General features: G+C 44.5%; 1 protein-coding gene and 1 long non-coding RNA gene across 3 annotated transcripts in view; both read right to left on the reverse strand.

Annotated features, from left to right (window-relative positions):
• Window positions 1-12,363, reverse strand: part of Nlg3 (Neuroligin 3) — a 453,040-nt gene that overhangs the window by 348,476 nt on the left and 92,201 nt on the right. The window lies entirely within an intron of this gene.
• The window catches only part of LOC143212905 (uncharacterized), a 101,495-nt gene continuing 90,254 nt past the window's right edge, over window positions 1,123-12,363 (reverse strand). The window contains exon 3 of the long non-coding RNA XR_013009818.1: window positions 1,123-11,751. This is a non-coding gene — a long non-coding RNA (uncharacterized LOC143212905). The remainder of the gene's footprint in view (window positions 11,752-12,363) is intronic.

A 12,363-nucleotide genomic window follows, 5' to 3' on the forward strand; every position in this document is an offset into this window, starting at 1 on the left:
CCCGACGATATCCCGCTGACATTCGACCGAGCGGGATCTCGCGATCTGTAAAGGATAGTCCCTCGGATCGGAGTAGTTTGCTCGTTTCTCGGTTTATTTGCTCATAGCCGGCGGAATCTCCTCTTTAACCAGAAAACTTGAAGCGAAACTTCGGGAATGGGCGGGGTGGAGGGTGGAGGGAGGGATCTTGAGTCTTTTGCCGGAGTTACCCGGTAATGATTGACCTATTATAAACAGAAGCGAGAGCGGGACCATTCGAAACGGAAAGATCCCGGCTGCGTTTTCATTTTCCGCCCCGGAAACGATCCGGTATTCTGAATTAAGACTCTTTGATCTTCGAGAAGAAATCCTCGCTCCCTGCGGTGTCGTTTCTGCGAGAAATTACGGATTATCAGCACTTTGTACTTGGCAGATATCAGCGGATCGTTGCACTGTAGCTGCCAATAAACTGCTGCACTTCTTAAAGATGCTTTTATTATTTCATTACTTCGCGAACGTTCCGTAGGATTTTAATCTGATTTTATATTATCAGGACTGCGAGTCTCTCTCTCTCTCTCTTTGTGCAAAATAAACATATTCTACATTGATTGCGAGAAAAGGGAGTTGAATAAAAATTGATATCATCCTTTAATAATTTTGATATATTGAAAACAATCTTCGATTTTCATAATCTTTTACTATTTCATATTTTACATCGCAAAATCGTGGTATATCTTGGCAGCTGACATTTCGGACTCAATTTTTGCTGATCGAAAACAGAAATTCATGAAAATTATTCGAAATGGTAAAAGATTGAAAACGAAACGACTCTTCCGAACGACCTAGTATGTCAATGTGAACATTTTTAGTTCTGGTGTTCCTAAAATAATGGTATATCTTGGCAGCTGACATTTCGGACTCAATTTTTGCTGATCGAAAACAGAAATTCATGAAAATTATTCGAAATGGTAAAAGATTGAAAACGAAACGATTCTTCCGAACGACCTAGTATGTCAATGTGAACATTTTTAGTCCTGGTGTTCCTAAAATAATCGACGAAAATACTTGCAAAATTCCGCAGTCTGCTAATGAGTCGGCGCAAGTAGAATAGCCCGGTTCAGGTCGGACAGTACCGGATATTCGTATCGACGATTTTCTGACTGAAATTTATCCGGGGGCTGTTCTTTTCCGCAGTGACGAGCGAAACTGCAGGATGAAACAATTCGGACAGTCGTGCCGTTAAATCATTTATCAAAATAAATCCATCCTAATTAACAACGGCCGCGGCGAATAATATGGACGCGATATTAAATATTCATTCGACGCTCGGACGGAAATCGCACGGTTGGTGCGGCGGAACGTCGGCCCCCGTGTGTTTATCCCGACGTGTTTCCCAAGTAATTATATTGCGCGTTAACGAATACGCCACGTTCGCAAACAGCGACGCGTCAACGGGCTGTTTATTAACGCGTTTCTCCGTCTCCGCGCGACGCGGCTGCCCGTTAACGATGCCGTTTTACAAATCCATTCCGTTCCTCGTTATAACTTACACTCGCGGGACCACTTTGGCAAATTAGCTGGCCATTTTCTCCCGGACACACTCCGTTGTTGTGTTAATTTGCGCCGGAGTGACCGGCAAACATTGTTGCGCCTCTGCTAAGTGTTCGTGTCTCTCGGACGAGGAGCAGCGTTCGCCAAAATTTGTTCCTGTTGACAATCACTCTCTACAATGCTCGGACGAACCTCGGATATTACACGTGCCGTCTATTACAGTAGAACAGACCGGGACACATTTGCCCCAATTGAGGCAATATCGTCCCCACCATAGCGCCCACTGCCCCCTCCGCCGTTGCCATGGGGAAGGGCGTGTTTCATCTATCGCGGGGAAGGGGAAGGGCAAAAATCATGAGCCACACAAAATGGATGCATCCTTGTCATAGCACAAGCTACTAACTAGGAGAAATGGGAATAATTTTTCCTTTTAAAAGTGATACCATTTTCTCTCTTGGCCACAGAAATGTCAGTACTATCAGCAAAATGTCAGAACTGCTCTTTCTTAAATTATTTTTATTTTGAAGAATGAATTGTTTATGCATTTATGGCTCATGAAAATTAAATTCGACAGAATCTGATGAGATTTTTATTTCAGATTTGATTTTTACACCCACGAGTATTTCAATTTCCGAATGTACGATTTTCCACAAAAAATTTATAATGATTGCACCCGATATCCATCAGTGGATATGGAGGAAAATTTGACGGGCACCATTTGCGGGAATGCGGTTAAGCGGGAATCCGCGAACAATCGGGAGCCGTAACGCTTATCGCCGGTTCACGAAATCATTAAACGCATTTCCGTCCGCGATACAAAGGAGGCGTCGTTAAAACGATAGCCTCGTCAGAGCACCTTTTACAGTCGCCGCCGTCGCCGACGTCGGGTCATTGAAATTCTTTTGGCGGCGAACAGAAATCCGTGGAATCGCGTCAAATCCGACGATTTATCGGGTACGTTCACTCGAATAGGAGGGAGCGTAACAGTTCCGGGCAGCGGAGGACCGTAAAATGTCCACGGCTGGCCTCATAAAAGCCACTTAAGTCGCGGCCGGAATCGCGGCCGACGTTTTGTCGACGACGCGGAACGCCGCGGGAATAAACCGCAACACCTTCGCGGCAATAATATTTGATGGTTGCCGGCGATAGCATTGTTGCGGCGCCACGATTACGGGCAACGGCCGGGATTAATCTTCGGCATTGTTGCACTCGCTGCGCGGCGGCGTAATTGGAACCGCAAGGAGACTCGCCGGACAGAATGGAAATATGGAAGCCGTCCTTGATAGCCAGCATTTCAGTGGACTCGCTTTGACACTGAATAATTCGCAAAATATGTAACCAAGGTTTTGTGTGACCTGGCTTCACCCAGTCCCAAATGTTCGTTTCAGAAATTCACGTCGCTTCCTGCAGGTGCACAGCTGGTATCGCAACAAAACTATCACACGAGAAGATAAATGAAAAATTTTCTGAATCAATTTTACGAAACAAAAGTTCGACATATTCCTTCTTGGAATAGCTGCGAGAATTTGTTGTAATGATTTGCAACAAACTGGAGTGAAATAGAAATTAATTATCTTTCTTAATACATTTAATAGGCCGAAAATAATATAAAAATAATTAAAAATTTTTCTAATATTTTCACCGTTTCAAATTGCACCTATTCGTTTTTGTTAAAAATACATCAAATCTAGTAATTGGTCACAGTCTCACATCTCGGCTATTAATTTTGATTGCAAATGCAAAAATCCACAGTCTAATCCTGCAAGTAGTGTAGCCAAGCCATTTGTCAGACACCCCTGAGGTGACGCTGTAATCACCGGTGCAACACGCTGTAAATGGTTCACGTGTTCGATACTCGTTACTTCGACCCCCGAAGGGTCGTTCAGATTCCATCGGAAGGCTGCCCGGCGAACAACGCGGAAGAAACTAATGAAGAAACATCCCGGAACTCGTTCCCCGGCGCAAAGTTGATACGCATTATAATGGATCCCGCGTTGCGACTCCACGGGAGCCGAACAAAGTTGCGGTTTAGCGATCCGCCTACCACCGCAAACCCTCTTACCAGCGGCGCGTTGAAAGTTCGAAGTTCAATCATCCCCGGAACGTTAGGAAGCAAAACTGCCGGCGGATCGTAAGTTTCCTCGCCGATCACCGGCATTTGTTTAAATAATTTCTGCTTCATTATCCGGGGTCTTCGAGCTCCCAACCAATGACAACACGCATTATCCAATGAGTTCTTTAGCAGAGTATTCGTTCCATTAGGGATTCAGATATCGGATAGATTTTCACTGCAGATTTTGTACAATTTAATTAAAATACACTCTAATAAAATTTTCAGGCCCACATAGAATGTAAAATACAACTTCCAGTATTTTCTCCGAGCAATTGCAACTTTTTCAAATTTTTGTTCATCCCATGCAGTAAACGAATTGTTCTAAACTCTCTCGAACAAAAATCCAAGTCGTAGGGTTGACTATTAACATGTTCGCTACCACCGTCACAAATATATATGTGTCATCCGTAATCTAACAGTTCACTTAAAAACAGTCAAATTAACTTTACGCACTCTCTCTTCGTTGTTTAAAGTCATAGTAGAATGTATAATTTTCAGAGAATCTGTGACTTTCTTCTGCTGAACTGTTTTAATCATTCAGAATTGGGTACGTTGCATTTCATAAAACTTTCGAAAAAGGAAGGTAAGCAACGAAGAAGTTGTCGTCCTTTTAAAAGTATCCTAGGATATTCAACACAGTATCCAACTTTGGTATCCAGCAAATACCGAAAGCTCCAGATCGAAGTGACAGTGGGTCGCGTCAGAATCCGCCGATGTAACGGAGAACGGTTTGTTGTGGAGCTATATCGCGAGTACAGTAGCACGTCGAAGATCGATTCTCTGCTGGCGAGAGTCTGCTCTTCTGTAGCAGCCGTTAAATAGTTAACAGACAGCTGGCAGTCGTCCAACAGTGAATCGAATATTAGTTAGCAATCAACTGGCTATCAGTCGGCAATCAGTCTGTAATTAGTCGCCTCTGAAATGGCAATCAGTAATCGGCCGGTAGATGATTGTCCGTCAGGAATAATCAGCCGACACTCCATCGACAATGAGTCGGTCTTGTATCGCGATCAGCAACTTTGCTTAAACAGACTGGGTCTTGAAGACAAGCCAACTGTTGGACGCAAATCGACCCGAGACGAAACAGTTGTTTCACGTAGAAATCTGGGTTTCCAATTTTCCAATTTTGCTGACAATTCAGGTAGCAAGGTCTGGGCTGGATCTGGGTTACCTCATGAGCTAGTGAAGGGCTGTCTGAAAGTCCCTATTGCTGTCTTGCAGTTGCAAACTGAAAACTAGTTCTGGGTTAGGTCTGTGTTAGATCTGGTTACTTTGTGAGCTAGTTAAGAGCTCTCTGAAAGGCCCTATTGCTGTCTTAAGGTAGGAACTATCCGAAGGCTTTGAGAAAATAAAAGCTAAGTCTGGGCTAGATCTGGGTTACCACTATGATCCACTACAATGTCCAGAGTCGTCGAAGTCCAATTCTTCCAATCACTTATATTTGACGATCTGCGACTCTGTCAGAAGCTGCGCTATCCAAAAGATTGCGCACCGCACGTCAAGCCAGAAACGTTTTAGAGCGTTGCAGAGGGTTGCAGAGCTTCGAGGGAAATGTGATGCGAGCGGGCTTAATTTCATTTCGAGTGAAAGAAACGAGATTGTTCGTGGGAAGGAACGTCCGCTGCTGGGATTCACGTGGCAGGATAGACCGGTTCGTGAGCGACTTAATATATTAAGCTCCCATCGCAGCCGTGTGACGCGCACGTTCTCTCCTTGTACTCTCGTTTCTCCGCCGTTTATTTCCTCGTTCCATAGAGGCGGCACCGTTCTCGAGCGCTCCCCTCACGGCAATTTTATTCCAGGATATTGGCCAGAATTTGTCATCTCCCGATAGCCTGCTTTTACATCGTCGCCTGTTACCGAGACAGTTCCCTCCTCGTCGAAAGTCCTCTCGAATACGGGGTGGGTCACGGGAAAAGGGAACGACGAAATATCTCCGCCGGAATTGGAGATGGGAGAAAATTTCACGGACTGAAATTGTACTGCACGATCGGTTATCGTCGACGGTATCGACTGGATTTGTGTTTGGTGGCTCACGGGAAGGCGGTTGTAAAGAATGCGGGTACTCAGGCCAGCAGAAAAATACGAGACACCCTGTACATGGAATACCCGCATCCGCTATACAAAAATAATGAAAATGCGTACACAAGAGAATATCAACGAACGAAATGGACTGGACGGTTAAAGAAAACGCGGGGAGGATGGATTTTTTGATAGTTCAAAACCAGAACATCCCCTTAATCCTGTCGAGCACCGAGAGCAAAAATGCTGGGAGCTGTACGTCACCGAGAGAAACAATTACTGTTAGTTGGTCGGTAGAAAACAAACCGTGGTGGAGTATTCAGTCGGCTGGGAACGGGAAAGAGTTCCCACAGGATCCAGCTTAGCGTTATAAACGAGCGCCGCGCTGGGAAACCGGAAGTCGTGTCGCGCGACGCGATGCGATGCGAGGTGAGGCGAGGCGAGGCGAAGCGAATCGTTGCTAACGAGAGAGGGCAAGCCAACGGGTGCGGGTGTTAATCGGGGTAAAGCCGCGGAATCGAGAGCGATACAAAAAAGGCGAGCACCAATTGTTTTAATTGCCCCTGGTCGGCGACTAATTGCCACCGGCGGAACCCGAGCTTCTTCCGGCCGGTATTACAGTTTTCTTCGTGGCGGAGCAAAAAGGAGCCGGAACCGGTTGAAGGGGAATTAAATAATTAACAACGGCTCCCGCAGCCCGGTCAGGGAAATTAATTGAAACCCTTATGAAACGAGCAGAGCGATAATTAAAAGGGGGGAACCGAAAGGTTTCGCCCTTTTCCCTCTTGGGCTCGTCCCGTGGAAATCACGTGGAAAATCGAGAGCCCTTCGACGAAGGAGAGACTGGAAAGAATTAATCCCGCAGCCTGCTCCGCAGAAAGGGAAACACTCCAGAGAAAGTGAACGGGGAAATCGGATTGTGCTACGGTTCATTAGGTCCCTTCAATGGGACGGATGGTCAGAATTTAGTAAGACCTTTTTCTATTCAAGACAGTACCCCCTTTCAATTATTTCCCCTGCGCTATGGAACTTCGGACTATTAAGAACAGGAACCAACTGAATTTCACTCTCGCCTCTCGAACGTTGCACGAGCAACCGCCTCTTCAGAGGACCACCCAATTAGTCTTTTCGGAAACTTGCTTACATAATATTAGATGTACAAATTCATTCTCTGCCTTTTCCACGGAAAAATTAATGTCTACTTATTTATAACATGAAGGTATACTATTCCGCTATTTGAAAAATAGATTGAAACACATTGCTTGTGGGACAACCTAATATTTGGGTCTATACTGATACCAAAGAGTTGACTCCTGTATGGACCTCAACGGCAAGACGCTGTTTTGCCGGTTACCAACTCTGCAAGTTAGTACTTGGACCATTCTAGCCATTCGAGAATCGTGAACCGTTGGAACCAATCTCTTCCTCGTGGCTTCAACAAATCCGATCGAGACGCTGGCGGAGTTGCGAGGACTTTGCAACGTGGAATCATGTGGAATCAAGTCGCCTCAGTGGCAGACAAACCGTTCGGAGATCACGATAGAACTTCCCACGAAGGGGAGTCATGGTTACCATACTGGAAATCCCTCTGTGCGCGGAAAAAGAATTACAGAAAAACTAAGAAAATTTGAAAACAATTAAAATTAATCATTCAGATCGCACGAACACGTTCTAGATTTAAATATGTACGAGTAAACTGAATCAGAACGAAGTTTCTCTTTTAATCATTTCGGTAGGCGTCTCGAGTAGTGTGAACAATATTTTCAAATGACTTCTAATTTGTTCAGTTTCTTCATAAATGCATAAAATCTGATTTTAGAGTGCGGACCTTTTTGCAAAATAAAAAATATTTGCATTGATTGCAGGGCACAGGAGCCGAATAAAAATTGTATTCTTCTTTTAATTATCCTATTAAGCTGAAACTAATACATTGATGCCCTTAAATATTTTCAACATGTCCGCTGCTTTAAATTATATGTACCCAACTTGTTCATAAATGCATAAAATCCGCAGTTTTATCCACTCTTTCCTAAACATGTTTCATTGTTTTAAGTAAATCGCAGTTTTTTCGTCTGCATTATCTTACAAGATGTGTACAAAAAATTCGTGGCTTAAAGTAAAAATTCAGTTCGCGAAAGTTAGTTATCCGAAGTATACAATTTCAACTTTCTCTTGATGTCTTTCTGGAGATGTCTTGTTACGTTGAGCCGCGGCGTGTCCCTATCGAGCCTGATCCAGTCTGGATCCCCGCTGCTCAGTGCAAGATCCGGGCCGCTTCAACATCCAGGATGATCCTCGGATGTCGGGAAGCTCTGGTACGAGGTGGAATCGCATATTCGACTACGGATTTTTCCCGTATGAGCTTCCGTTTCCTCGATTTTAATATCGTGGTCAATTTTTCCCATGAATTTTTTAATCGAGCGACGCGGACGGATATGTGGTTCCAGGTAATTGGAAATATATTATTCGTTGAAAATCCACATTTCCTCCGATACTTTTACTGATTATTTCGTAATAACCGTGATCGGATCGGCAGGGGGCCGGTAATTAATATTTTGCTTCGTTAGATTGAATCCCCCGAACGCTCGCGCGCTCGCGTATCATGACAAAACGGGGCTCTTAATTGAATGACAAACGAAGCTACTAAACTTGATTAAACTCTAAAGCTCGACGGATTGGCAAATTAATGCATCTCTGATTTTCGATATTTCGTTTCGCGGAATGTAAGCTCATGAATTTCAACAACGCCGGGAATATTAAGAGCCCCGGACGTTCATATATATAATGTCGGTACTAGCTCGCGCGCGCGACGCTCGTTTCGCCATAAATGTCAGGCGGAGATATCGCGTTACGCAACGCGTGGGAGAAAGGTGTGCTAGGAAAAATGAAACGGCCCAGTTTCCCAGCGATGTTTTCGGCTCGCGCTGTCACAAAACCAGAAACGGTATTCCATCGAAAATGATTTTCTCCCTGGAACGGAGGTAGAAATGAAATTCAATCGTCCGGTTGACAATTATTGCCGGTCCATTTGCTGCATTTCCCAGTCATTAAAAACCGGTCGACGACAGCGGACGTTGTTAATTATTATTTCGAGGGACTATCGATCGTGGCTCGTCGAATTATATTTTCTCCCGGGCAGGGGGTAGAAACCATGGAAAACGACCTCGAGGTCGGCCTCGTTCGCTCGATGGGGGCAACGTGGTCCACTCATCTTCTTCCCGGGGAAGGAAATTTCGTTCCCGGAGGAAAATTCCCGGATTCAGAGACGGTGTTCAGCCTTAATCCGGCCAGGATACCGAACACCCGGTCCCGGGGAACTTCCTTGCACTCGCTCGAATCCGCTCGAGAATTTAGATGCGAGATCCCGCGGCAGGGAATACCCTAAGCCGCGTCTACCTCGTCACGTCCCGGCTGTTCCAACGAATTCATCGTCATTTCCCCGTTCATCGTCATCGAATCGTTGGCTATCGGCTCCCAGATGCCTCGCCCTCGTTTTCTTCTTCCTCGTCACGTGATCAACGGTGAATCGATTCTTTTTCTTCCATCAGCTTGATGAGAAAACGCGACAAAAACCGCTCTCCATAGCCGCGCCCAGAGAATACCAGGCTTCACAGCTTCGCCGAGATGAGATTATCGTTCTCAAAAGCAAAGAATGTTCTTAGTTACGCCGCACTGCGAATTTTCTCCTCTCGGGTCTCCCTCTTCCAACCCTTTTCTCATTATTATTAGGTCGATGCATATGAAATGTTCGATTTTGAACAGTAACGTTAAACAACTGCAATTATTTCTCATTGATCAAAGAATCACACGTTTCTTGATTGTATTATGGTAGAAATGGAATTTTTTGTTCACTCAAATGCTCCATTTACAAGACTGTACTTCGATTGCGGATCTTTATGCAAGATAAAAATTGCTTGCATTAAATGCCACATGAACTAATTAACTTGTTTCTTTTATTTGTGACCTTGTTGAATGACTTCGTTTTGGCACAAGCTTCCATATGATAGAACACGAATACATAGCATTCCATTTAACAAATTGAAGTTCACCTTCATTTCTGAAAAACTAAGGCAGATAATAAAAAATTTCGGACACAATTACGGACAAAAGTGCCCCCACGACGCTATGTGAATTCTATGGTTGAACGTTTTTGTTAAATGTTCGCGGTGATCAAGTTAGCTGAAACACCCTGTACATTCTTTCCCGAACGGAAATAGAAGGTCCGCAGGTTTTAATAACATTGGTTCGGTAATATTATTCGTTGATTTTAGTATTTTCAGTGGATCTTCATTCTCGTAGAATAATCACAGATGGAATCCTCTCGCTAGTCAAATTGGAAATGTGTGAAAACGTAATTTCCGATTTCGAAACGAAATTCATTTAATTCAATAGATTATTCTTTTATTCATTACATTCACGATTAAATCATCTATGTCGAATTTTCTTATGCGTTTTCAAATTGATTATTTTGTCGACCGCGTTTACAAAGAACGAGGCAGACTTTGACGTGGACTATGGAGTTTTATATAAATGTTGTACGGTTGTTTTACTCCATTGTTATGACTGGGACAAAGGTTCCTCGAGAGAGTCTGGAGTTTAATTCCACGATAATTGATCGAGGCGCGTGGATTTTAGAATCGCTCATGAGAATAACATGCTTTAATCAGTTTTAATGTTAAGGGTTTGATTCATTACAGAGTATTGGTTCAACACAATCGGTGTTATTTCATAAGTTTCCTTAACGTGTGAGAGACAGAGTTCCCTCTTATACAAATGGAAAACATTTCAAATAATATTTTCATTAAATAATATCGAAAACAAAGACCATCACAGAAATAGACAGTATTAAATAAATACATAAACCACGATATTTACTGTTGATTGAAATGCAATTTCATGTTAAAAGAGTAAGATACAAAGTTTCAGATCAACTGTTTTCAGGAGTGCAAAGTCCTAACAATAAAGTGCTTAAACAGAGCAGGACAAAACAAGGTGTTTCCCATCGAACCAATATTATCAGTTTATTAAAAGACACAGCTGATCACTTCCCGGGGTATCTAATATAATCTGTAGAACTTTTGGATAAGTTCGCGACGAACCCATTGAGGAAGCTTAATCGGGGAGAAGCTTGGGGACAATAACGATTACGTTCGAGCGAAATTGCCTCGGCCAGAGGGCTGCGAATTAAGGGGTCAACAGTCGCTTTCTTCCCCGATCGAGTTTGGAAGAGAGTCTCGAAAGGAAACCGGGCCGGAAGTGTTCGCATTATGAGACTGGTCGTAATCTGTTCTAACGAGTACTTATTGCGGTCTAAAAAGGGCCTGAAGGGTTACAATGTGATCGGCTAGCTGGTTGATATACATACGGGGACGTTTCAATCGGGGTTGACGGTGTTGGGTATTTGTTGCGCGACGTACAATCCTGGCGGACCCGTTCGTGAAAAGTGCGACGGCGCTTCCGGCCTCTGTGTGCGCGCATCTCCTGCCTGCTGGCATTGATAAGAGAGCTGACGGGGGTGGACCGGGGTTTCGAGTCTATTCAGTCGGGCTTACCATCCTCTAGATCGCTCATAAGTATTCTAGCCCGCGTTCACAGGCGAGCGACGCGCGCGCGCAAACACCCACAGACACCGTTGACCTCGACGACAATTTCAGCGTCGGTGTTGTCCCAAGCCTACCTTGAACTCGCCCCAACTGGCTGTCCAAACGTTCACCAGATTTCGGTTCGACGAAATCGCGGCGAAATCGATACTACACCCGTCGAATAGGAACCGTTTCTGAATCGCAAATTTTTCCCGCAGGATGCAATGAGTCTCGAACTACCCACGGTTTTCCCGAATTATTCTTTTCGGAATGTTTCGTCATCAGATTTGCGACTTTTCTCCGATCGTATTAGCGTGTTCCAGTGGCAATTTAGCAGAACCTCGATTATCAGAAACTTCCATTACCGTTCAACCTGAAGCAATGCATACACGATTCATGAACACGATTCATTGTGCGAATTAGTAAAGATTTCATCTGACACTGCAGCTAACACCGACAGACTCCGTTGACCTCGACGACAATTTCAGTTTGTCCCGAGCCTACCTTGAACTCGCCCCAACTAGCCAAACGTTCACCCACGGTGACAGGTGTGCCGACTTCCCTCAGAAAACTGTGATAGATGGGTAGTAATTCTCTGGCCGCCGCCAGATGGCGCATGGCTCGTAGGTTCCGCACGTGTGCGAATCAGATTGTGTGTATTCGGACGCGCTGGTGAATACACCAATCTCATTCGCACACGTACGGTACCTACGACCCAAGCGCCGTCTGGCGGTGGCCAGAGAATTACTACTCATCTATCACAAAACGTCAACGTTACAGAGATGCTAAGTCGGCACACCTGTATAATGCACCGTGCGTTCACCTGATTTCGGTTTGCGAAACCGTTTCTGAATCGCAAATTTTTCCCGCGGGACGCGATGAGTCTCGAACTGCCCACGGTTTTCCCGAATTATTCTTTTCGGAATGTTTTGTCATGATATTTGCGACATTTCTCCGATCATATTTGCGTGTTCCAGTGGCGATTTAGCAGAACCTCGATTATCAGAAACTTCCATTACCGTTCAACCTAAAGATTTCATCTGACACTGCAGCTAACACCGACAGACTCCGTTGACCTCGACAACAATTTCAACGTCGGTGTTGTCCCGAGCCTAC

Source organism: Lasioglossum baleicum, chromosome 10 (assembly GCF_051020765.1).
Source record: "Lasioglossum baleicum chromosome 10, iyLasBale1, whole genome shotgun sequence".
Classification (NCBI taxonomy): Eukaryota; Metazoa; Arthropoda; class Insecta; order Hymenoptera; family Halictidae; genus Lasioglossum; species Lasioglossum baleicum.